The sequence below is a fragment of the Ambystoma mexicanum genome, chromosome 2p, assembly GCF_040938575.1.
Source record: "Ambystoma mexicanum isolate Mex_15411 chromosome 2p, UKY_AmexF1_1, whole genome shotgun sequence".
Lineage (NCBI taxonomy): Eukaryota > Metazoa > Chordata > Amphibia > Caudata > Ambystomatidae > Ambystoma > Ambystoma mexicanum.
The window spans coordinates 602,264,169-602,291,264 of record NC_090923.1 but is presented as its reverse complement, the minus strand read 5'-3'; the positions used below and the strand labels follow the sequence as shown (position 1 = coordinate 602,291,264).

Here is a 27,096-nt window from a genome sequence, read left to right as displayed (position 1 = left end):
GAACAGCATTCATGAGGTTTAGACATAAGTTGTTTCACACAAGAGAGCTTCTAATTAAATGAAATCAGGTGGTTGAAGGTGAAACATCCTGTAGATTATGAAGTGAATCTGAAAGAATGCTACAGCATTTAATCCTTTTATACTGGAAGCTGAGAGACATCATTTCTAGGTGGTTTTGTAAGTGCGTTCCCAGCCAGGAACGCTGAGGAATGGTGGTTTGCTTTAGGCTAGGGGACTGATCTTAAATTGACACTTGCATTAACAAGATTTTTAGAGAACGTTTTTAACATATTAGGAAGGGTATAGGTTAAGTGCTGCCTATGAAGTGAAGAGGACCTCTGATGTTATTTATAATCAAACTTTCTTTCTTTGATAAACAGTACCTCCCTATTAATTGTGCCTTATACCTGGTGTTTTTACATGTCTTTTGCCTATTATGAATTTAGTGGAAAGCTGATTAATGTTGGTTGTTTGTACTGATATAATGTATTCCTTTTTTTTCCATTGTGTGGCAAAGGTTTGAAATAAACCAACGCTTTAATAATAATATAATTAAAAAATAAAATAAAAGTAAATAAACACAACATCACAGCAGTGTCACAGACAGCACTTCAACCCTAAAAGGAACTAGCCCTGGGATGACCAACATACAGCCTGCAATGCGCAAAAAAACTATCAGGGTCTGCACAAGCAGAGGCCCTGCAAAATTCTAGTAGAGGAACCCCAGCACAACCGCCCAGGAGGCCGCCAAACCCCAGGTAGATCGACCCTGCATACCCATTGCAACAGGAAAACCAGCAGCCAGACAGGCAATCAAAACAACATCCTAATCGACACACTAAAGGACGTCACAGAAGCCCTCCTTCCTGCCCCAGCTGCCCCAAAGGCACAAGAAAACGAACAGACCTACTGACAGAAGCCGGCCAGGCCACATACTCCAGGACAAACCTCCTCACAACCAAAGAGTGCCAAGCCACCTCCACCGGGGAAAGGGGACAGGGAAGAATGCCGGGAGAATCACAATTTGGGACAAGTGAAACTTCTAGGCCACCTTCGGCAAAAACCGAGGAGCACACCACAGAACAACACAGTCAGGAAGGACACGCAAAAGGGAGGGTGACAAAGAATAGCCCCAATCACACCCAGACGCCGTGCAGAAGAGACGGCAATCAACAAGGCTGTCTCAAGCGTAAGATGCTTGAATATCCACAGACAAAGCGTTACAACGCATCTGATTGCAAAAAACACAAAACCAAGGGAAAATCCCAAGCAGGGGAACCCGAACACAAAGGGGGCCGGGAAGATGTAGACTCAAGGAACCGGCCCACCAGACCCAGATCCAAGAAAGGAACTCCTGCACCACTCAAAAGGGTCCTCAAAGCAGCCCACTGAGCAAGTAAAGTGGCAAACGCCAATCTCTTTCCGAAACCATCCGGTAAGAACTGCAACACCCCGTAGTGAAAAATGGTTTCCATCACTGGGGCTGAAAACCCTAAAGTCAACTTTGCCCCTGCAGGAGCAAGGCAGACCAACAGATCACATGCAACCCCTGCCGCTGACCCCCCTGAAGCAGACAAGGCTGATTGGGAAACCTCCACACATCCTGAACACCGAGCCCCAGGAGAGACAGAAACCACCCCCAGCGGGGCCAAAAGGGAACCACCAAAACCACCAGAGACAAGCACATGCGGATTTTCTGAACCACTCAGGGAATGAGAACAACAGAAGGGAAGGCATAAAGGATACCCAGAGGCCACTCCGTAGTCAATGCGTCCACCCCCACGCCCCTACCACCAGAACCGGAGCAAAACCTGTGAACCTCGGCTGAGGGGGCGCATATAGATCCAACACCGAAGACACGGACGGGTGGCAAAGTATTGCAAAGACCATGTCCAACAGAACCAGCTCTGGGGAGTCCGGGAACACCCTACTGAAGTGATCTGCCAAAACATATTCCACCCCTGAACATGAACAGCCCCCAGGGCCAGCAAATGACCTTGGCCCAAGCCCTGATGCACCCTGCCAGGGAATCCAAGGCCCCTGATCCCGAGCCCCCCTATTGTTGACATAGGCCATGGCAGAAGAATTGCCCGTCCGAACTAACATCTCGAACCCGGCAGGAGAGGAACAAAGTGCTGACCCCAGCCCAGACCACTGGCATCCGTCGTTAGAAGAATCCATGGGGGACGATCCAACCCCACAACCTTCTGCAGGGTAGACATTTTTAACCACCAACCCATCTCCACCCTCAGAATGCGGGAGATAGGAACTGGCTGATCGAGGGACTGGCAGGAAAGGCACCAAAGTCGAAGAAGATGCACCACTAGAGGTCAAAGACAGAGGTGGGCCCAGGGAACGAGAAACACACAAGACGCCATTTGCCCCTGCACCACTAGTAGGTCCCTCGCTGAGGCCCACTGGTGCTGAAGAACTTGGGACAGGAAAGACCGAAGTCCCTCGCCCCGGCCTGAGGAAGAAGGACTTTCCCACTTGTGGTGCAGAAACAGCACCTGATGAAGACCATGTCCTGGGATGGAGATAGGCGAGACAAGTTCCAGTGTATCAGGAAACCCCACTCATGAAGCTCCTGACAAACCCGAAGAAGTTGGGAATGCACTGTGAGCGGAAATCCACATTCAACAACCATCCAACCAACCAACCAACCAGATATGGGAATAGCCAGATCTCCTGAAGACGAAGATGGGCCACCAATGGAGCGACCAGTATCGTAAAAACTCCCAGAGCCAACTTAAATAAAATTGGAAGGGCATGGAACTGACAACGGGCTCCCCCCACAGAGAATCAGGGGAACTGGAGATGAGATTGGTGAATGTGGATGAGAGAATAAGCATCCCAGAGAACCAACAAGACCATCCAGTCGCCCTGCCAGACCAGGGGAATCACCCTCTGCAACGGCTCCATCCTAAATCAAACACTCCGTACAAACGTGTTGAGCAGCACGTAATCCAGAATCAGCCGAAACCCCCCACCGAGGCTTCAGGACCAGGTAGACCCAAAAATAGAAAAACAGACCCCACTGGACTGGCAGAACCGGCACAATGGCCCCTTCACAAAGATGATCGGCAACAGCAGATGTCATAAGTGTTCGCTTGGCTGGAACCCTGGGCAGAGCAGGCACGATCCCGGAAACTGATTAGGAGGGGACACAAAGATGATATGAAAACGCCCCCGGAGCGAGGATAGTCCATGCAAAGGAGGACCACTTCTCCCATACTGGAAAAAACTTTGGAAGCCGACCTCCCATCTGACCACCGTAATTGTCAGGGCACCACAGGTCCTTCTGATAGCCCCAAACCTCAGGCCAGGAACAGAAGTGTGTGGAATGGGAAAAGAGGTCAGACCAAGTACCTGAACCACGACTCTAGGTACTGACCCAGAAGATCATCCGCTCCGAGGTGACGGCCTACACCGCAACTGGAGTGCATGTTAATCCGCCCGTGAAACTTGACGCACCTCCTCCTCTAGCGAGCCCCTAAAGAGCCTGGAACCCACAAAGGTAAGTTGAGGAGCCGTCCTCAAAAGCAAAACTATCCATCCGGTCTAACGGGTCGCGAAGAGCAGCCCCCTCAGCTGCCATGGAAGAGCGACCCACCAAGCTGGACCGGAGTCTGGTAGAAGGCCCTCCGCCCCCTTCAAAGGACAGAGGCGGTCAATAAACCACTGCATCGAGATGTGCTCACAGTCCTTCCATTCCCGCCAAACGCCCGCCTTGAGATTCGAAATGAAGAGAGGCTCCCAGGAATGCCCCTCCTCATCTCCATGAACATGACGGCACGAAGAGTCAAGAACGGCCGAAGTGATTCATTAAAAACAAAAAAAAAAAAAGAATTATTCGGACAATCCCCAAGTGCACCACTGACTGACATTTATGCAGAGAGGTATTCCCTCAGACAGACATTCCAACCTTATCCAGTGCATATCCTCATGAATACAGGTGACACAATGGTGAACATGGATCCGAACACCAGGCAAGGGAAGCAGATGCAGGCTGCACGAAGCAGGAAGACCGAGCTCACATCCAGGGTCAGAGATAAACAAGCGCATTCCAAGCTTCAAAGAGACAAGGGGCCAGCTGCAGGAAAACGGAACAAATCTTCATGAATGCAGACCCAAAGAGCTTGATTTTGTGGTCCTTAACCATGTGATACGGCCACACTAGACAATGGGTATTCACCCGTGGCGGGACGACGAAAGGTTCTCAGCAACCCAGACGAGAAGTGAAACAAACGTAACTTGGAGCGCACTCTCATAGGCAAAAGTGGTGTTACTTCCAGATACATTTGGGACACATAGTCAAGTCGCATCACCTTGGAGAGGTGCACAGAGGGCTGAGAACCAAACTGGGTCCCAGGCCTGGGGAGACCAGTTCCAAGCAATTAGGAGACAAAATTCCAGGGGTGAATGGCAGAGGGCAAGGACCAATGGAAATTCTGCGACTCTGCAACAATGTTTTAGATCGTATCATGGGGAAGGGGTAGACTAGCCACTTGACATGAGAAGGCCAATCAACTAAGATGCCTATAGGTGATCGATAGGATATACTACTCCGAGCACCCAACCAGAAAAGGGGATAGGTTTTTGGGGGAGGGCCCAGGTCATGATGCAATCTGGTATCAAAACTGTGAAGCGTGTCTTGTGAAATTGAGAATTACTGGAGAATCGTGATTGTCATGTATGGTCCCTGTCTTTTTTTGTAATAAACGACAGTTCTAACTTGTCCTTGGCTGAGTCCTCCGTTTGTTCTGGGGGAAAGGGTTGTTGGGCCCTTAGGAGCCGGACAAGTAAGCTCCTAGCCATCCCCATACCTCTGGCATACTGGGTTTCTCGCCAATAGGTTGGTAGCAGAGGACGGTTTGGCTCCGCCCGTTTGGCACAAAGCCACATCTCCTGTTGCAATGCCTGGGGGGCTGCGGGACACCTCACAGGTTTTGAGAAGACGGGGAAGGTGCGCCCAGTGCAAAGGCCGTCAGGAGCTAGCTTGGAAATATCCTGCGTGCGGTCCGTGAGGAGTCCAGCAGACCAGAAGGGTGGCGTGGCAGCTTTGGGAGACCCGGCAGCCGAACAGCATCAGCAGATCACGGAATGGAATTATTTATTCAGCCACACGGCAACCAAGGGGAGAGAGAGAGTAATGGGGGTTGCAAGTGCAGTATTGAGTATTGTTGAGTATCCTTGGAGTATTGCCAAGTACTTTCTGGTAGGGTTGAGTATTGTTAAGCCTAGTAGGGAGAGAAGCGGAGGTAGATGTCATTTCTATGGATAGGGCACATTCGGTCTTGAGGGAAACGGTTCTGGAGAATAACCTAGACTACTGACTTAAGGGCACGGATGAGAGAGGCAGTGTAAATAGTGGATTCCCTGTGGGTTGGGCATTTTAGCTCGGGTCATGGATGACGGTATACCCGTAAGGTTTGGCAAAGGGAGCTGGCCTAGATTGCGGAAGGTGATTTGTCTGATTAAGACTCGCGAAGACGTTTTATCTACAAGGTGCCGCTGTAGGTACAGATCGAACACAAAGAATATTGGTATCCCGTTAGGCGGCAAGAAGACAGCTGTGGGTTCATGTGGAGTTTTCTTTATAAATGTTTGTGTAAGTGAGACCTTAGCATTCTGCGCTCTGTAAGTATTCTTTAGCACTACCTTGTTCAGAGAATTGGTGACGTCACCCATTAGGTTTATGCATAGGACTTGGAAAGCACGAGGCGTTGTGGGTGCGGTGTTCAGGAACTTTAGATTGACAGAGGAGGTTGTCCAGTGGCGGTGCATGGAAAGCACATGCGCAAGATTGGTGGGTGTGCCTGCGCAGGTGGAGAATTGTGGAAGGGCGGTGCATGGAGCATGTCTGACAGGCTGTTTTGGGGCCAGAGAGGCTCGAGGAAAATTGAAAAGAATTGCCATTTTTATTGGGTTTTTTCCAACAGCAGAGTGTTGAAAACCTCGACTTGAGGTCAAGTAAGAATAAACGCAATGTATCAAGGGAAGTGCAGGGGTGACATGCTCCTACAGCACTTGTGTAAGACCCTTCTGCCCTATAAGGACAAGATCTGTAAATATAGCGTGGAATGGACGAAAAGCACCAAGTCTAAAATGACTAAGCCATGGCCACAATGCAGAAGTTTCTCCAAAGATGTGTAGCAGCCACTATTGACACACTTACAGGACACTTTTACTGGGAAGACATTGGCCAATCGTATGGCGATATTTGAACTTTGGCGTATGTTCCAGGAGGGTGAGGGGGGGAGCAGCGAGGCGTCATTTGATGCTAAGCCAAGAGGAGACACCTGGGCCAGCGTCCCTGCCCTTCGCTCCTCCCCCACCTTCTCCTGCGAGTGAAAAAGCAGGGGACACAGACAACAAGCAAGGGCTTTACCCACTATGGGAGCTAAAGGCAGCAGAAGGGTATTCAAATCTAGTATTTCAACCACCAGCATATACCAAGGACAAGGGGCATAGAGGAGTTGGGCAGATGGACAGGGGAAAGGGAAGGCGCAGCGAGGCGCAGGCAATCACTAAGGAGGGGCCAGGGAGAATAGCTACGAACAAATGGGCAGGGGAAAATTGGAACAAAAGAAAGCGGGAGAAGCAGCAGGGGCGACCAAAGAGATGGAGGGGCGAAGCGAGGGACTGGGCAGAGATAATGGCAGAGGAAGAGAAGAGGAGGAGGGAGCTCGCAGAGATAGAGAGACGATGGGAAGAAGATGAGAAGTAAAAGCAAGTTTTGGTAAGAAGGAAGCGGACAAAGTGGGAAATAGAGTGACTTGCAAGAGAGCGCATATGCAAGGAAGAGGAGGAGCGCACGATCAGAGACAGAAGGACAAAATGGGGAATGGGCATGGGGATGACAAACTAGAAAGAAGCAGATGAACAGAGCCAGACAGCACGACTACAAAGGATAGGAGTGCCGCCGTATCAGACAGGACAGGCATGGGGTCCTGTGGGGGAGGAGGCAGGCAAGACTTGATTGACATCGACTTCACCAGCAAGCCCAATACAGACACAGCCTCTAGGTGACTGAGCTTCGCAGAGACCTTTTACAGTTATATGGACACTGACTCATACAAAGACGCAAGGGAAAGTGAGGACGAGGGGAGCAGGCAACCTAAGCATAAGTCACCGGGGAAAAGCGCGGACAGAAGCGTGACCTGGGATGTGGGAAAAAGAACAAGTGTATCTAAGGGATACAAAGAAGATCGGATACAGCAGTCGAGGCATGCCTTATGCAACCTGGATGTCCCGATTCCACATGTACAAAGGCTTAGGGATCTCAAAGGGCGACAGAAAAATGAGCCAGTAAAGGCATAGACTGACATTAAAGACACCAAGGGTACTGTGATCACAGTCCATATTCAACAGGGTCCTTCAGATGGACCTAGGCAACGTACAGATGGAGAGCACAGTCATACAGTACATAGATGACATATTGATCTCCAGCAAAACAGAAGAACAGTGCAGAACTGACTCAGTACACATGCTGACAGTGTTAGCAGACAAGGGATACAAGGTGGACAAGGCCAAAATGCAATTTTGCCAGATAGAAGAACTGTACATTGGATGATCTCCCAAAATGGCTGACGAGTGATGCCAGAGAGGGCAGAGACAATACGTAAGCCAGCTAAATCCACAACAGTCAGAGAGATGCAGCAGTTCTTGGGACTATGCAATTACTGCAGGTCATGGATATTTGACTACAGCACATATACCAGACCGTTACTAACCGCACTAAAGGAAGCACAGAAAGAGGAGAAAATAATACGATGGACAACATAAATGACTGAAGCATTTCATGAGCTGAAGGAATGCACAGCTCCGTTGTTAGGGATCCCAGACTAGCAAAAGGAATTCTTCTTGTTCTCCAACTCCGATGGAGTGGTAATGACAGCAGTACTGACACAGAAGACTAGCATGGGACACTAGCCACTAGCCTACTACAGTGGGAAATTAGACGAAGTAATGAGGACACTATCCATGCGAGCGAGCATTGGCTGCTGCTGCTGCATACGCAGTAGACAATTCAGCGAGTATTACCATGGGATGCAGCACCTGGAGCATGCTCTCTTTGCAATACTGGAGAGACCAAAGAGCACACTGACAACACAAAGAGCATCGCAGTATGAGGTGTTACTATCCAACCCAGCTGTCAAGGTAGTGAGATGCAGACTTGTTAACCCGGAGACATTTATCATCGACGTTCTAGAGGAGAGGGAGTACGCACATGACTGCACAGCAAATCTGGAAGAATTTAGTGACACTTGCAAAGTACAGGAGGACGCACTTGAGGGGGGAGACGTGCTCTACATTGATTGGTCATCAACGATTGACCAAACAGATGGGGAATGACATAATGGAACAGCAGTAGTGAGACTGAGAGAAGATGGGACTAGTGAGGTAGCGACAAGCGCAAGACTGTGATCACATTACTCAGCACAAGCAGCAGAGCTAGTAACCTTAATATTGGCCTTAGAGCACAGCAGGGGAAAGGAAGTGACGATTTATTCAGATTCATCCTATGTGACATAGACAGTGCATTCTGGGCTGTCACGCTGGATGAGGGGGGGCCTTCAGGCGTGCTGGTGGATCCCTGGTGCAGCACGCACTTTATTGAGCAGGTTGGTTGTCATCATACATCTCCTAGAGCAACTAGTAATAGTGCAGTGCAACACACACACACACACACACACACTTTGGGAACCTTCTAGAAATGGAGTCTTCCTCACACGCATGTGATTATGCAAGGACAATGATACTTAAGGAGGGATACAATATATTACCAGCAACACAAATTATGGAGCTGCAGGGAGCAGCACCTACGGAGGAGACAGACCTGTGGTTTAGGAGGGAATGTACAGTATGTCTGACAGATGCCCTACGGCGACAAAACAACACAGGGAATGTGGTTATGCCACTTGCATTATTGCATACAGCACTGGCAGAGCTACATTATTCAACACATACAGGGAAGGAGGTGCTTGCCGCCCATATTGGAGAAGCCTGGTTCTGTCCTAACTTGACGGAACACATGGGCAAATTTATGAGTAACTGTCTAACTTGTAAGCAATTTATGGCAGGACATACGTTGAGAGTTGGGAGAGGAGCCATACATCGCCCAGTTGGTCCATTCCAACACCTTCACGTCGACTATGTCAACATGATCCAAGTCTGCCAAGGGTACCGCTACATAATAGTGGTTGTATTTCCATTTTCCCGGTGGATTGAGGCCGATCCCTGTTCTCAATCTGACACCCTCAGAGCGGCAACTGTTCTGGTCCAGGAAGTGTTCCCACGATGGGGCATGTGTGTGAGGTCCTGTGGTCTGACAATGGCCCTCACTTCGCCAATGAGATATTCCAACATATTACAGCGTTGCAGGGCATCCAACACAAATTCTCCTGTGCTTATCACCCATAAGCAAAAAGGGTGCGAGAACGCCTCAATGGCCTGCTAAAGGAGGCCATAGCCAAGACTAAAAAGAGCCTCAGCAAGAATTGGCTACGCTGTCTGCCCCTATCACTGTTTGCATTGCGCAACAAGCCCGGGTCTGACCACCATTTAACCCCACACAAGGTGGTAACAGGACAGCACATGCAGCTTCCCCTGGCTCCTCCCACGAGAAAGATGCGCAGACCACTGAAGATGTATTGGGTCAGGAAATGTATGATTATGTGACTTCCATAATTGCTAGTGCCTCTTATCACTCGCCAGATACAACGACACCAGGAGTGGTCTGAAGTCGGCAAAGGAAGCAACAGCGTCGACATCCCAGTGGATTTACATAAACCGCCAACTGTTTACCCCGGAGACAAGGTTCTCCTAAGAAATGTTACCCGACACTGGGACGCACCCCGGCTCACGGGACCACATACTATTGATAATATATGCCCCTGGTCGGATCATCATCTTTTGGATTGGAATATGACTATCTCACCGGGCCAAAAAACTCGTTGAGAAGGCTGTAGGGCTACTTTTAGAAACATCCGTAAACTTACTCCGGCTGCTATAGCCCGTTTCCTTGCACCTTTGGCAAATGACCTATCTAACTCTAATTCGGCAGAAGAACTTTCTAATGTCAACTGTAAGACATTGTAACTAGCTGTTGAAATTCTAGCTCCAGTAAAATCACGTAGAGTTATGAAATCGCCTGACAAAAAATGGTTTACGCCGGAAATGTGGGTCCTTAAAAATAATGTCTGTGTGGCACTTAAACACTGACGAGGATACATTCATTTTTTTGCAAGCTGTTGTTAAAGCCTATAAATCATCCATTACCTGTGCAAAAAAATAATGATTATGATCTTTGCATTTCTGGAGCGGCGTCTAGCTCAAAGGAGTTTTCTAGGATCCTTAAAGAGCTGGAAACCCCCTTTTCTCCACCCAGTCAGGTGGTAAAAAACGCCTCATTGTGTAATAATATACAGGAGGCTCTCCTGGATAAATTTTTAAAATACAGGATAGTATCTGTCGCAAAAATAAACATTATCCAATGGATGAAAAAACTATCCCAGAACAAGCAGCTCCCAAAACCTTCCCAGAGTCTACATTCAAGCCCATATCAGAGCAGTGTTTGTCCGAGATTTTGGGCAAACTCAAGCCCACTAATTGTAGCCTGTGCTCCGCATCTGGTGCCCCCGATTACAAAGTTTGTTAAGGCCTCCGTTAGGGACAGCTTTGTCCCAAGTAATATAAAACAAGCGTGGATTTCACCACTCATAAAGAAGCCATCTCTGGATCCCAGTACAGCGGGCAATTATCGCTCCATTACGAATGTGCCCTGCTTGCTGAAGAACCTAGACAAAGTGGCTCAGCTTCAGATCAAAGCTTTTCTGGCCGCTCATGACATTTTAGGGTCTAAACAATCTGGCTTTAGAAAAGCCCATAGCACGGAATCTACCCTCTTAGAGCTCAAGACCAACATAATGCAAACCATGGCAGAGGGCAAAACTACTATGCTCATGCTTTTGGATCTCTCTGCCGCGTTTGATCTTGTGGATCATGCTATTTTGGCAAAGAGATTACGGACATCTGCGCATTTTTCTGAACCAGCGATGGAGTGGGTGAAATCTTTCCTTGAGGATCGCAGCGCTGGGGTAGTTTCTGATAATGACATGGCTGAGGAGTTCACCGTTTTATGCGGGGTCCCACTGGGTGCATCCATGGCACCTATCCTTTTCAACATCTTTATGATCCCATTATTTGAACAACTAGATAAACTTGGAGTGGTGTACGCGAACTATGCAGATGATACACAGTTTAGTTTAGTTTAGTTTGTTTATTTATAAAGCGCGACCGAACCCTCAGGTAACTGGGCGCATAATCATGTGAACAGCAGAGTTACATATCGTTACACGAGCATCATAATACCACAGACAGAGCATGCAATGGTCTGTCAATAGTTACAATAGTACAAAAGTACAATGGTTTACATACAAGAGTAGGATATACCAAGAAGGGTATGTACAGAGAACAGGCACAAAATAGTTACAGTGGCGAGTGAGGACCTGGTTACAGGTAGGTCCTGAATAGGCTATGGATAGAGTAAACATTACTGGTTGCATTGCAGTTACATTGCGGGTAGAGAGCGGCGGCTGGCCGGTCGTGTCGGTGAAAGACTAGATGTCTATGCTAAAAGCCATGATTTTACCATGGCTCTGAATGGCCAGAACGCAGTTCCCGATCTAATTGTAGGAGGGAGGGTGTTCCAACATTGTGCTGCGAGCACTGTGAAACTGGAGCCTCCTGCTGTTTTTAGGTTATAGTTAGGGATCTTTAGTTGGTGCAGGTAAGGAGTTCTGGTGGGTCTAATGGGGCTGTGTCTAGAGAATTTGTCAGAGAGGTAACGTGGGGCAGTACGTGACAGGCACTTGTGGGTGATGACCAAGGTTCTTAGCTTAATTCTGTCGCGGATCGGGAGCCAGTGGACTTCTTTGCTAACCGAGGAAATGTGCGCCTTGCGCGGGAGGTTGAGGGCACATCTTAGTGCATTATTTTGCAGGATCTGGAGCCTGTCCAAGTTTTTAGTGGTAGTGCCTAAGTAGAGTGTGTTAAAATAGTCTAGTTTAGACAGTATTAGCGCTCTAGATAGGGTGAGACAACTAGAAGTGGAGAGGAAAGGCCTGCAGGCATTGATCAATTTATTGGTGTATGAGGTGGTTGAGATGGTAGAGTTTATTTGTTTCTTTAGTGACAAGGTGGAGTCGAGGTATACGCCTAGTGTTTTGACCTCTTTGGATACTTTTATGATATTGCCATCAATGGTGAAGGATTGGTACCTTTGGTCCAGTTTGTTGAGGCGAGCCTGGGAGCCTACGATAAGCAACTCTGTCTTATCATCGTTTAGCCAAAGACTGTGTGTAGCCATCCAGGCTTGGATTTCTAAGTAGATATCATTAAGCTTTGCAACATCTTCTTCATAGCTACCAGAGAGCGTGATGAGGACATGAGTGTCATCTGCATAATTAGTGTAGCTGACACCCAGATCGTCAAGACGGTCAAATTGGAGCTTCGTGAAGATGTTGTAAAGTGTAGGAGAGATGCAGGAGCCTTGGGGCACTCCACATGTAATTGGGATAGGGTCCGCAGCCGCCGTGGGGGCGAAGACTCGAGTCGACCTATCAGACAGAAATGACTGGATCCATTTCGTGGCATTCTGAGAGAATGCAGCAGCCGAGGAGAGGTGTTGAGTGAGGATCTGGTGGTCAACCAGATCAAAGGCAGCAGAGAGATCCAACAAGAGCAAGATGGCCAGTTTGCCCTTGTCTTTGGCGTCATCCATTTGGATTTTTAGATCCAAGAGGGCAGTTTCAGTCCCATGCCTTGGTCTAAAGCCGGATTGTCGCAGGCCTAGGAGGTTATTTTCTTCCAGATGTTGTTGTATTTGGAGATAGGCTACCCTGTCCAGTATTTTGAGAAGAAATGGGACTGTGGTGATGGGCCTGTAGTTTGTGGGGATGTTGGGATCTAGGTTAGGTTTTTTGAGCAGGGGTAGAACCCACGCTTCTTTGAGGTTATTAGGGACTACTGAATTCTTGAAGGAGGAGGTGATGAGAGGGGCTAATTCATTAGCACCGTCTTTGATGACAGATGCGGGACAAATGTCGCCTTTGCAGTTGGATGGTTTGAGACTGGCGATTATCTTGATTACTTCCTCTTCTGAGACTGGTGAGAAGTGGAAGGAGGGGCAATTAGGGGTGGTGAGGTTAATTTTGCTGCTAGGGTTCTGATTGGAGGAAAGGCTAGCTTTTTTTGCTTCTATCTTAGTTTGTAGGAGGGCAATTTTGTTAGCGAGGGCGATCTGGATATTGTTATACAAGGCCTTGTCTTTGATGCAGTCCTCTGTAGGGGGCAGTGGTGATTCAAGTTCTCTTAGTATAGAGAAAAGTTCTTTAGTGCCAGATTTGGCATTTTGTATTCTCAAGTTATAGATCTCTTTTTTAGCATTTAAGATGGCGGATTTTTAGGTGGAGGCAGCTGAAGCGAATTTGTCTTTAGTGGCGAGAGAAGGGGCTTTTCGCCAGCTAGTTTCTGCAGTTCTTTTAATATTGCGGAGAGCTTTTAGTTCTTCTGAGAACCATTTGTTGGAGTGGGCAGTAGGTTTGGCTTTTCGTTGTTTGAGAGGAGCTATCTGGTTGAGGGCTAGTTCTAAGGTATTGTTATATAGGTCTACTGTGGCTGCTGGGTTGTTATTTTGCGAGGGTAGGTTAGCTTTACTGATGGGAGCGAGAAGAGGTTTGAGGTTCTCTATAGTGATGTTGCGGTTATTTCTGGAGATTATTTGAGGTAGCTTAGTGGGTCGTGTGGTAGATGGTGAGGATCTAGGTAAAGAAAAGGTAATAAGGTGATGGTCAGTCGAAGCGCAGGGAGTGATGTCGGTCAGTGAGAGGTTGCAGTTGGCATCTGCGAGCCAATCCAAGGATCTTCCTTTTGTATGTGTAGGTTGATTAGTGTGTTGGGTGAAGCCTAGATGAGTAATCGTGTCGTTAAGGGAAGTGGCCTGGTTGTCCGTGGGGTCATTGAGTCCCAAGTTGAAATCTCCCAGAATGATGATTTGGGATTTAGGTTTCAAATTGGTAGTGAGTAGGAGCGAGATGTCCTCTTCAAAGGTGGAGGGGGGTCCTGGGGGTCTGTATATAATATGGAGCAGGATGGTTTGTGTGTCAGATAATGGGAGTTTGACGGATAGAAGTTCGGCTGAAGGTAGGGTTGTGTAGGTTACTTCTCTAATGTTTAGGGTGGATTTCGCAATAATTGCTATTATTCCTCCTCCTATTCCATTTTTTCTGTCAGCACGGATGATGTAGTTGTCCGGAGTGGCTAGAGCTATTGTGGGACCGGCTGCTGGGTGGAGCCAGGTCTCCGTGATAGCGATGAAGTCTAGGTCATTATTGGAGATAATGTCGGCGACATCAGTAGCGTGGGCTACCAATGAACGAGCGTTGATGAGGGCTCCCTTGATAGAGGTCTGTGAAGGGTTGGCATTCGTGTGTGGTGGTGTGAGGTATTGCTGGTTTGTGACTCGTGGGAGGTCAGTGAATGAGGTCGGCTGCTTGGGGTTCTTAGTCTGATAGGCGGGCATTCTGGTGAGTTTTGTATCAAGATTAGTGCGATAGCTGAGTCTGTCGTTTCTAATCCTGGTCGGTGGGGCTATGTTCATGAATGTGGTAGTAGGTGCAACAGGGCGATAACCTAGTCTAGTATTTCTAAGGGGAGTGGGACAGGGTAAGCAGGGTGAAGGTGGGCAGGCAAATTTGTTTATCCATTCTGTTGGAGATAGTATATCTGGGTAAAGTGGTAGGGTTGTGTGGGAGCGGTACTGAGGGGAGATATTCTGGAGCAATGGGAGGAGGGTAGCCATGGTTAGAGTGACGCCTCTAAGTGTGGCCATTGTAGGTGACTTGGCTCTGAAGAAGGGAGCAATGAAGTTCGTAGGTTATTAGCAAAAGTAGTTTAGGTACTCAATTAATGTGTGTGTAGACACTAGGTAGGCACTACAGTAGTAAAGTACAGTAATAACTACGGGCAAGGCACCACACCAATCAGAAGTAGTCTATTAACGACCATGGGGCACAACGCAGGTCAAATGTGGTCTATTAGCGACCATGGGGCACAACACAGATCAAATGTGGTCAATAAGCGACCATGTGGCACAACACAGTTCAAATGTGGCCTATTAGTGACCATGGGGCACAACACAGATCAAATGTGGTCAATTAGCGACCATGGGGCACAACACAGTTCAAATGTGGCCTATTAGCGACCATGGGGCACAACACAGATCAAATGTGGCCTATTAGCGACCAAGGGGCACAACACAGGTCAAATGTGGTCTATTAGTGACCATGGGGCACAACACAGATCAAATGTGGTCAATTAGCGACCATGGGGCACAACACAGTTCAAATGTGGCCTATTAGCGACCATGGGGCACAACACAGATCAAATGTGGTCTATTAGCGACCAAGGGGCACAACACAGGTCAAATGCGGCCTATTAGCGACCATGGGGCACAACACAGTTCAAATGTGGCCTATTAGCGACCATGGGGCACAGCACAGATCAAATGTGGCCTATTAGCGACCATGGGGCACAGCACAGATCAAATGTGGTCTATTAGCGACCATGGGGCACAACACAGTTCAAATGTGGCCAATTAGCGACCATGGGGCACAACACAGTTCAAATGTGGCCTATTAGCGACCATGGGGCACAACACAGATCAATGTGGTCTATTAGCGACCATGGGGCACAACAGGTGCATCATAGCACTAGACCAACTAAATTTGAGAATCACATGGGGGCTTAATTGCCATTTTCATGTAACGTAGAAGATTCGAAAGCAGTATGCAGACAACGGTACTGTGCAGCATGAAGGTTCACTTAGCAGGTAAGTTCAGGGTCCAAGAATGAAGTGGCTGGGTAGTTGGTACGGTGTCAGTTGAGCGGATTTTCCTGGAGGTTAGGCATGGGGCCAGGGGAGTGGTTAACAGCTGATGATAAGTCGGGGTTGTACTTACCCGTGGCTTTCCGCACCAGGTTCAGTTTCGTCCTTTCCGGTCCGGACAGGTCCATACAGGTGTAGGCCTTTGTCAGGATGGGCCTTCTTCATAGGGGGCACGGCTGGCGCCTTACGGTCGGGGTAAGCAGCCTATCAGCACAATTGCATTAGGTTGCCTAGCGACCTGAATACACAAATTCAGGAACGGGAAGCGTTGGCCATCTTGGGCATTTTTCGAAAATGTTGGTGACTCGCTCCTCGTAGGTGGTAATGGCGGCTTGGGTCTCCAAGACAGCTGCAGTTGCTCTGGGTGCACAGCACACCTGCAGGGTGATCGCTTGTACAGTACCCATGACGGGTGATTACACGTGTGATTCTGTCTTGCTTAACGCTATCTACGAAATCTTGCAGTCATGGATGCAAGTAAATAATCTGGGCCTCAATAGTTCAAAGACTGAACCTGTGATGCTGGGCACTGCAACGCACTTGAAGAAGCTTAATGCAAAATATCTATCTTTTAAAATTGCAGATTGTCATATTAATACCAGAATAAGGTCAAGACACTTGGTGTGTTCTTGGATCAGGAATTGGCTATGAAAAACGAGGTTAACTATCTTGTCTCCAGCATGTGTTATCATCTGAAGCTCTTAGCTCTCCTACGGCCCTTTCTGTCACCAGTAAATTGTTGCACAGGGGCTCATGCTATTATCAGAGCCAAGATTGATTATTGCTCCAGTCTATTGCTTAGTATTTCCAAGCAGGATTTGACCCGGTTACAGGTGATCCAAAATAACGCTGTGCGTATCATGGCAGGGCTGCAAAGGCGAGACCACGTTACAGCGGCTAGAGAGCATTAAATTGGCTCTCCATTCGTAGGCGTATCACCTACCGCGTGATGTGTATTACGCATAACTGCATCTCAGGGCAAGCCCCCAAGTATCAGAGCAAGCACCCCCCCCCCCCCCCAAGTATCTGGCCAGTCGCCTTTTCGTGCCTACCGGTGCCTAGAGTGCTGAGGTCAAACAATACTGGTTTATTAGAGACGCCGAGAGCACATCTGTCCTATGTAGAGCGGTATGCAGTGATAAAATCACGGCAAAACTTTTGCCTGTACCAAAATATTGCAGCAAAACTGCTGTGGTTTGACCCGGTAAAGGTGTACCCCATTATACCATTTAGGGGGATCGGGGGTTGCGGGAGTGTCTCCCGCTCCCCTTGAATGGTATAATGGTTCTGGGGGTTGCAGTGGTGTCCCCCGCATCCTTTACATGGATTGCGGCAGCAAAACCACAGCCTTTTTGCCGCGTTTTTTTGTGGATATGTCCATTTTTGCCACGATTTTAACATATGGAACCTGTGGAGCATTGATACTTTCAACGTGCTGCTCCACGGTTGTGCAACTCGCTTCCACCAGAATTGAGGTCACGTAGCAACTTTTTCAAGAGCAGATTGAAAACCCATCTATTTGAATAAACTCTGTCTAATAATCTGACACTGTGCGTCGGCATGACCTTTTCTTCTCCGTCTTTTACTACCCGCGGATATCTTCTATTGTGTATTTATTTTGACTTGTGGGCGCTATCATGCCTGCGGGCTCGTTACCAGCTCGTTACAAATAATATAAATAAAGAAATAATGAAAGGGTGACTGAGCGAGCAGTTAAACTGATAGGGAAGGCTGTTTGGAATCATATCGGCGACAACAAGCCCTACAAAGCTGTGGCCTCACCTGGCAACGAGATCGACAGGGCCAACGATCCTCAGCAAGAAGAGCAAGGAGACACCTTAGAACCAGCACTGCCGAGCAGAGGACACCCAATAGTTACTCGCTCACAGGCAGCAGAGTTAGGGCAAGGACTTCCTACACAGACAGAGTGAGCGTACACTGTCAGTTTGTTATTTTTCCCTCTACACACATTCTTCGTAAAAATGTGACTGTTTTAATGCATAATTTTTCATGCTGCCCAATTATCCACAACTTGATACTTTCCAGAGCCAATTTGTCCACTTCATCAGAAGGTCCAACAGATTCCAAACATGTTCTCCTAGTGTGTACTACCATGTTTTTGTAACATATCTGGCCTAAGCTTATCCACAACCAGAACGAGGAAACTCATCCGCATTTCAGACGGGCAACTGATATCTTCAAGCTGGACAAGGATCCAGCAGCACAAGTAATGGAAAGAGTAACTAAAAACATGCTCATCTTGTCTTGCCTCTTATTTCCAAGTGGGGTTGTTGCATTTCTCTTTTGGCGAATATCTCTTGTGTCTAGTGAAACCGCTGTATCCTCCACTAACATTACCCCAACCCCAGAAGGTGGAACGACCATGTCAGGTGGGCAGGGGAGCACTGTAAGAACGGTAATGAGAGCTAAGTACAGTGCTGACGCAGACATGGGGGGTGGACCTATAGCTCACTGACACTGCTCGAGTGTCTAACAACATGTGGTATAAACACATGACCAGTAGGTGAAGAAACCACTGGGGAGCGCTGCCATGTCTGCTCACTAATCCCCTATGCCATGAGTGCCTCCAGAACGTTCATAGCAACTGAAATATCAGCAGCAAGGGCACAATGCCTTATGTACCTATCCATGGTTACAACCCGAGGAAGATTCCAAGGGAAAACAGCAACATTGAGATGGATGTCTCAAGCGCATACCGTAGATTTAACCAAATCTTACCTAAGGAGAAGTGACTGAATCTATTTGACCAAAAATGGTAGGTAATGTGGTATATGTGTAGTGCATAATAGGTGGGGTGTGGGGTAAGGGTAAAAGTTAGGGTAGGGAGGAGTAAGAGGGGGATTTGAGCGGTCTCCCACTGCATAAAAAAAAAGTTTTAAAAAAAAGGTAAAAAGTTAATTTCCATTTCAGTAAAATAGATTCGGTCACTTCTTCATTAGGTAAATATTTTCGATCAAATCTACCCCATCTGTCTCAATCAACATTCCCCTGTGAAGACAGCTACATAAAGACACTAGACATCATGAACAATTACTGGCAGTTAGACCAAGCTATACAATACATAACTGATGGCCCGCCGAAAAGCGAAACGAAAACAGTAACACTGAAAAACTACCGAAGAGGGGGGTCAAGGAGACAGGAGGAGAAACAGGATGTTGGGAAAGACGACAGATGCTCGCGTATGACCAAGTATACACTGCAGAAGGATGGAAGGACGGAGTGGTATGAAGCAAAGCACACACCCTAGTACAATCACCAGTGAACACAGTGCAATGCGATGCGATAATGATATGTGACTGAAAGAATGGAATGCAAGTGCCAAACTGCTCACCTGGGCAGACAATGAAGCTGGGCCAATGCCCATACCACTGAAGAAACCAGCATTGTGCTACAAGAATGAAGTTGCAGTAAAGGTTGGAGATAACATAGAATGTAGGTATACAGAAAAGCATTCAGCAACGGACCACTATTGGGTGTGTGGATCCAAGGCACACGAGAAGCTGCCCCACAACTTTGGACACTTTGGAGGAGTGACCAAGATATGGATGCCAAAAGCAAGAGTGATAAAGTATGGAGGATTGGTCGACCAGAGGGGGGACTCAAGAGAGAGTCCCAGGAATTCCCCTCCTCACCCCCATGAACATGACAGCCCGAAGAGTCAAGAACATCCAAAGTCACTCATTATTCGGACAATCCCCAAGTGCACCACTGACTGACACGTATGAAGAGAGGTGTTCCCTCAGACAGCCATTCCAACCTTATGAAGTGCATATCCTCATGGATAGAGGTGACTCAACAGTGGTCATGGATCCGAACACCATAATGGACTGCATTGATTAAATGCCAAAGAAGCCACGGTGCTGATGTCATTAGTGACACCACGACATAGCTGCGTTAGCCACGAAGAACACTTGCAACCATGCACGGCTTACACAAACACTCACTCGTATACACGAAGAACGTGCTTACACAGTTCTGTAGATAGAGGACAGATACATTTACATAATGTCAGAGCTTTTATTATTATTCTCATTAGCCAAGTACAGTAACGCTAAAACGCATGGCAACAAGAGATCCTGAGCAGGCTTGCAGATGCTTATGGCAACTAACCCTATGGTACTACAGGAGTATATATGGAGCCTGGTAGGACCACGTACGACTAACCTATAGGAAACATAGCACAACATAAGTGTGTAGAAATCATATTATAAGTCTAATGAAAATCACAGAAGGCCTTAAACTGCAGTAAACCAGACAATCGAAGCAGACGCAGGCTGCGCGAAGCGGGAAGACCGAGATCACAGAAAAGGTCAGAGATAAACAAGCGCATGCCAAGCTTAAAACGACAAGGGCCAGCTGCATGAAAACAGAATAAATCCTCATAAATGCAGCCCCAAATAGCTCGATTTTGGTGTTGTGGTCCACAACCACGTGATGCGGCCGAACTAGACAATGGATATTCGCCCGTGGTGGGAATACGAACCGTTCTCAGCAACCCAGACGAGAAGTTAAACAAATGTTGCAACGTGAAGCACACTCTCATAGGCAAAGGTGGTGTTACTACCAGATACATTTGGGACACATGGTCAATTTGCATCACCATGGAGAGGTGCACAGAGGGCTGAGAACCAAACTGGGTCCCAGGCCTGGGAAAACCAGTTCCAACCAATTAGGAGACAGAAATCCAGAGGTGGATGGCAGAGGGCAAGGGCCAATGGTAAGTCTGAGACCCTGCAACAATGTAATAGATCGTTTCATGGGGAAGGCGTAGACTAGCCACCTGACATGAGAAGGTCAATCAACTAAGATGCCTATAGGTGATCTAAAGGGTATACTACTCCGAGCACCCAAACAGAAACGGGAATAGGTTTTTGGGGGAGGGCCCAGGTGATGATGCAATCTGGTATCAAAACTGTGAAGCGCGTCATGTGAAATTGAGAATTACCGGAGAATGGAGATTGTCCTGTATAGTCCCTGTCGTTTTTTTGTAATAAACAACATTTCTAACTTGCCCTTGGCTTGGGAGCCAGACGGGTAAGCTCCTAGCCATTCCCAGACCTCTGGCAAACTGGCTTTCTCTCCAACAGAAAGAAGGGGAGTGCCAGTTTCTGTGCACGATTATATCACCACAACTTGGGATCCAAGGACCCTTTCCCACTGACCAGTACCGAAACTCCAAGGTATTGTTTATTTAAGACACAAGTGCGTCCACCTTTTCTCTGGGCAGACATGTACCCCTTGGCTTCCTCATTAGACTCAGATCCCTTGGAGGAGGCCACAGACGCAGGAGAGGGAGAAGACAAGGAGAATGAAGAAGTAGAAGAGGAGGAAGGGCTAAGTCCTCGTTTACGGAAGCCCTTACCACCATCATGCCCAGCAATGACCTGCCGCATCAGAGCTCTGATTTCCTCTTGAGACAGGGAGAATGTAAGTTCCACTGCCGTTTTCTGCTTCTCTTTCGTGTAGTACCCTGTAACAATTTGTCATGATGTCGAACAGGACTCGGGGAAGAAGCAGGAGAGCCGAAAAGTCTTCACTGAGCCGAGTGATTGCCCATGGCTAAGTCACAGTCTAGCATGCCAAGGGATGAGAAGGCTGAGAATCCCCCACCAAGAAGAGGAGACCATCCCCCACCCCGAAGGCACAACCAATCCTGGTCCGTGCCGACCGGCCATTCCAGCAAGCCCTCCAAACATAGCCACGGGGAAGGAAGGAACGGGAGCTCCCATATGCTGATAACGCTGTGCCAACCAGGCCCCCCATGAACGGAGGACCCATGAGGAAGCCACAGCCTGCTTCCACCTTGCCTCGGACCCTGGCCGGCAAGTCAGGAAAATGCTATGGCGGCACCACACTGGCCATAGCCTGAGCAAGGATCCGATGCCCTGCAGGGGATCCTTGCTACTCATCAATTGGCTCAACCGAGCCCCAAGCCCTGAAGCCTACATCCTACCGTGAGCTCGTTGCAGTCCGGCAGGAGACGTCAACACAGAGAATTTCAGTAGTGTAGTCCCCCAGTGCCCCACTCAAGAAGTATCCAGTTCCTGTCGGAGACAGGAGAAAAAGGACTGGTGCATGATGGGTAAATTGTAGGTTATACCTGTGGAGAAAAAGAAGAAAAAAAAGTTCCTGAAGGGGAGGTGCGGTCTCATAGGCGAGTACTGGGATGAGAAAGAGGGATGTGGAGGTAATTAAATATTTTAAAATAAATATAAAATGTTACCAACTTTGAATTTGTCTTAAATGTTCTCTTGGCTTTGTATGGTCATGCAAAATAACACTTTTATTTAACCCTTTCCAGTTGTAACTGAACATTCAATTTAGGCAGTGCTTAACCGAGGGTCATGACACGTGCATGAACAAGGTAGTCAAAGGATGCCAACGCTGGTGAGAAAAGACTTAAATATATTTCCCTTACGACCTACGCCGATGAAATGAGCAACCCCCTAATATATACACACAACAAACATTATGCCTTAAAATCATTAACCCAATATTTCAATTTTACTTCAATCTCTTCAGCTGATGCAGGGGATATTGAGGGGACGGGGGTGCTAGCATGGCCCATAAGCAAGGCCTTGCTCTCAAGGGCCCAGCAAGCCAGCAAAATAGGGTCACCCCACGAAAGCAACAGGCTGCTTGTGAAAAGGTCAGTCCCACACACGTATTGGTTGGTTACACAACAAGCATACAGTGACGATTGCCGGGTTTACATAAGGGTGTTTCGTTTTTGCTATTAGGTGCCTGTTGCGCCATTTATAAACCGAAACTATTGCATTAGATTACAGATAGGGAGAAATGGCATGTGAGGGGGGGGACAGAAAGCAGGTGTTGTTTGGTTATTTGCCCCTCCACTGATTGCCATGGCCAAGCTAATTGTAGTAAATTGCAATAACGTAAGACAGGAGACTTGCTGGTTAGTTGGAAGGGCTTTATTGATGAATTGCCAGCCAGTCCCAAATACACGCAAACTGCGTGTCTCTATGAATTAAGGCCAACGGGCCTGAAGTGTCTGGGGTTTGCTAGATGCAGCTCACGTCCTTAACTCAGCTGCGGGCCCCGTTCTCAGAGGAGCCGGCAGGGCGCTTCTCTACGCGTCCTCGGCCCGGCTCGTAATGCGCGCGGAGCGCGCGGGGGCGGGACTTCCGGTTCCGCGAGAGCGGGGCTCTCGCGACTTCTCTACACTAATCCCTATGGTCATCCCCACCCGGTTCCTGCCACTCCCCACCCAAAACATAGCCTCATGGAAACTCTTTGTGTTCATTTTAATTAAGCCTTAGCATCACATGTTGCATTCAAAGTGTCTGTCGGTATTGTTTCAAAGCAATCTTCTGAGAGTTAATTACTTAATTCGATCTGCAAAGCTGCTACAGGTACTAATGAAAATGTCTTACCCAGGTCTGCCTTTAGCCACCCAATTTATATGGACTATGCGTCTCCTTCATTGAAGTCTGGTTAAATACAAGCATTGGCAGAGCCGACAGCTTTGGCTTGCGTCTATTCGTTTTTGATTGAATTAAACACCCAAAATAATAGGCGTTTATTAGCATGTTCCAGATGCCTTACGCCAAACACAATCAAATAATTGTAAATGGACATTTAATGACTTGTTTGCTGCTGGCAACTGTGCCATGGCTGCCCTTGTTTCTCAGTCATGGCATCAGTTCCCCTCCGACCCTGTACAGTTTGTAACGTTGCGGCTATTGGGCACATCTGCTCTGGGACGTTGTGGCATTTGGCACTTTTATTTTTCTAATTAAAAGCTCAAAGGAGATATTTACGTACGACAGGACATGCGAAAAAGTGGGGCTAGTATGAGAGGCGTTCCTGGAAGAAAGATATATGACAAGAAACTGTTCTGCCATATATAGCGACAGTGGTCGAGGGCGGAGCAAGCTCTTAGGAGAAAGTGAAGACGGCCATTAGAGGGGAAATACATATACCAGACAACGTAGAACAGTATTGCCAGCGCAAAGCGGGCCAGAAAGGAAGTATTTGAATCTGTTAATTAAATGTACTTACATGATCATGCGATAATCCAAGCAACTCGGTAATCTCAGAACACGTCTATGTGCACAAAATATAGTCTCTATTTCACCCGCTGTTCGCAGCTGTCATTCTCTCGCTGGCAACTGAGCTTGGATTTCAGGTCCGTGGGCTGGAGCTGTGATAAACATAGCAGCTTAAGCCACAACTCCCTTTTGGACTTTAAATAATGAACAGAAAAAGCGGTGAACATGCCATATTTAAGAGTCGGATAGAAAAAGATATCCATGTGTAGTGTGTTCAGAATATTGAGCGGGGGGGGGGGGGGCTCTGGGAGGGGGACTCAAGAGCATACTCAAATTCTAAATGACCATCACAAGAAGGGACATGAGATTACCTTTGACCAGAACGAAGTCACAGGAAATGGCATAATAGGAAGTGAATATAAATGGCCAAAATAAAGGTAACAACAAAATAACCTTGAAACCTCAGGGGATTTATATGATGAAACTCAAGTGGGAGTTATCGATTTTTCCAAATGTAATATGGCATATGGAAAAATATAGAACTCCCATCTAAAAACAATCACCCATTAGGCAATATGAGCAATACTGATCACACCAGTCAAACATTAACTTTTGCAGAAGGGGTCCTGTCTGATTCCAGGTGCACGGCCCGTTCCTTCTCTTCATACCACCTTGTCCCTCAAGCCTTCTGCTGTTGTGGGAATTAGAGTGCGCATAACGGAGGCCGTGTGAGGAAACACGAGAGACTTAAGTTGGTTCCATCAGTCTCGGCTTTTTCCACTGCACCGCCTGGAAGGGGCAACAATAACAACAGGGTAGCCCTACTGTTAGGAGCTGGGAAACTGGCGTTATAAAGGGAGTCCTAACAAGGAATGGATGTTGAGAGCCAATGTTGCCTATTTAACAAAGAGACACTAAATGTCCTATTTGTTCTAGGAATCTCTCCACGTGTTGTACCTGAATTTTTATTTATTTATTTTTGCATTTTTAGCAGCGCACCAAATCCTCAGGTATCAGGGTTCTAGTTACAGTAAGAGCAAGGTGACAGTTTTCAGATAGGTAAATAAGACACAAAGTTAGGGTAATGCATAGTCCAAAACGGCCACGCCTCAGCTATATCAGATCATGGATAAAATGCATGGACGAGTCCGTCAATTGCAAGAAGGCAAACCAGTATGCATTTGGGAAGGCAAAGGGGGATGGGTTGTAGCCAGAAAAAAAAAACTGTGCCTCAAGGACGGAGGGGCTACATCTGGCAAAGGTCAAAGTGGGAGGGAACTAAAGGGTACGACGTTCCCTTCTCAGGGAAATCTGCCTTAGTGCCCTTACTTTGTATGATCTGGAGTACCGTTCCAGGACGGTAGGAAAGGCTCATTAAAAAAAAAATATAATAAGATTCCCATGCTGGGGATTTTAATATAGGCGCTGCGTTAACAATCCTGCCTCTAATATCATTGTGCTATTGTATTGTGCTATCTCTCATGTGTTGGCTAAGCTTTGTTTATTTCAAGGCATCGCTTGCAAATTAAGACTATTTCCCTTCCCTTTCCACACTCTGACACTTCTCCCTCTCCTTCCCTCCCACTTGTGTGATCTGACTGCCACAAGACCTAGTAAGATTGTTGTGTTGTCCTCCCTTCCTTGTCTTGTCTTGAAAAACTTGTGTATAGGCGCGTTATAAATGACTTATCGTATTCCCAATCAGTCATGCAGCAATCTAGGAATTGCTGTAGGCGCAGGGGAGTTTGCAAGTAATGGAGGGGCTTATCAGTGGCTATAGTCATGGGCATATTGCTTCAAAAGGTGTGAATGTTGGGCAGTGCTTTAAGTGGGCCAGAGCCTGCCGGGCCAGGCCTCAGCAGTCTCCCAAAATGGGGTTGAGCCGGGGCCACGGTCCCACCACAACATTAGCGGGATACATTATCTCATTGAAGCCGGAGCCGCGATGGGAGATGCGCCCGCCATTTGGTCAGGCAAGCTGAAAGTAGTGCCAGCCAGCCACAGCACCCTGTAGCTGGTTGCCACTTCTGACAGTCACTGTAACTTCCTATGGTGACCTCTTGCGTGAGGGGTCACCAGAGGAAGTTACTGTTCCTTTGTTTCCCTAGGTCACCGAGGGAACCTGGCCATCTTTTATAAAGCTTTGCAAAGGGACAAAGACGCCTGAGGCTTTGTCTGTTGGGAAAGCTTCATAAAAGATGGATTGAATTGTGCACTTTTCAAGCCATCTTTTATAAACATAGAAAAGTTTAACAAAGATGGCTTGGAAAGTACACAAACCATAAGGTACGCACACAAATATATAAATGTTATATATTTGTGTGCGTACCTTAATATGGTTTATGTACTTTTCAAGCCATCTTGAAGTGCACAAACCAAGCGCTTTGGCTTAAAGTGCTTTATAAATTCAATAAACATAAACATAGTAAGGCACGCAAACAACTATATAAATGTAAGCATTTATATATTTATGTGTGTACCGTAATATGGGTTGTGTACTTTTAAGGCCACGCCCCCACCCCACAAGCCACGCCCCCAAATGAGCCCCCACCCTCGATTTCTTACCCACTTAAAGCCCTGATGGTGGGTGAAGGGGAGGCTGCATAAAGCTGCATGCTGAGGGGGACAATGACACGGTTTTAAATGAATGTTCTTTGCCCACGGTTTGTTTAGTCTTGTGAGAACTTTTGTAAAACACAGCTTTGTGGGAAAGAAAGGAAGGATCCGGTTAGGGGGTTCGAATTGGGTGGGGGGTAGGGGGGATGGGAATGAGTGAGTAAGGGGAAGTGAAAAGAGCAGTAAAAGGGGGCGGGGCAGAAAAGAGGGCGGGACAGAGGAACATCGTTCCTACTTTATATTTTAACTTCGGCCACTGAGTCATCTGACAACTAATCTGTAAGTAGGGCAATACGATGAGGCACACAGAGCAGATCGTGAAACAGGAGGGGAGGTGGGGTAACCTCCTTACCTTAATCGTGATGACAATACAGAGAGAGTAAGATGGCATGCCGCTTAGTCAGCGTTGGGGGCCACTCGCCTGCCGGCTCCCGATTGGCCATGAAGACAGATGGATTGGCCAATCAGAGGGCGCGCAGGGGGTTCCCAACACTC

General features: G+C 47.5%; 1 protein-coding gene across 2 annotated transcripts in view; it reads right to left on the bottom strand.

Annotated features, from left to right (window-relative positions):
- LOC138566601 (hyaluronidase-3-like) overlaps positions 1–27,086 on the bottom strand; it is a 285,449-nt gene extending 258,363 nt beyond the window's left edge. The window contains exons 1-3 of one of the 2 annotated variants that reach the window (XM_069644121.1): positions 26,954–27,086; positions 23,996–24,137; positions 21,927–22,073 (exon numbers count right to left, since the gene is read on the bottom strand). The gene's annotated coding sequence lies outside the window, so the exon portion shown is untranslated. The remainder of the gene's footprint in view (positions 1–21,926; positions 22,074–23,995; positions 24,138–26,953) is intronic. The other variant, XM_069644122.1, reaches the window with a different exon arrangement.
- Positions 27,087–27,096: the final 10 nt, after the last annotated feature.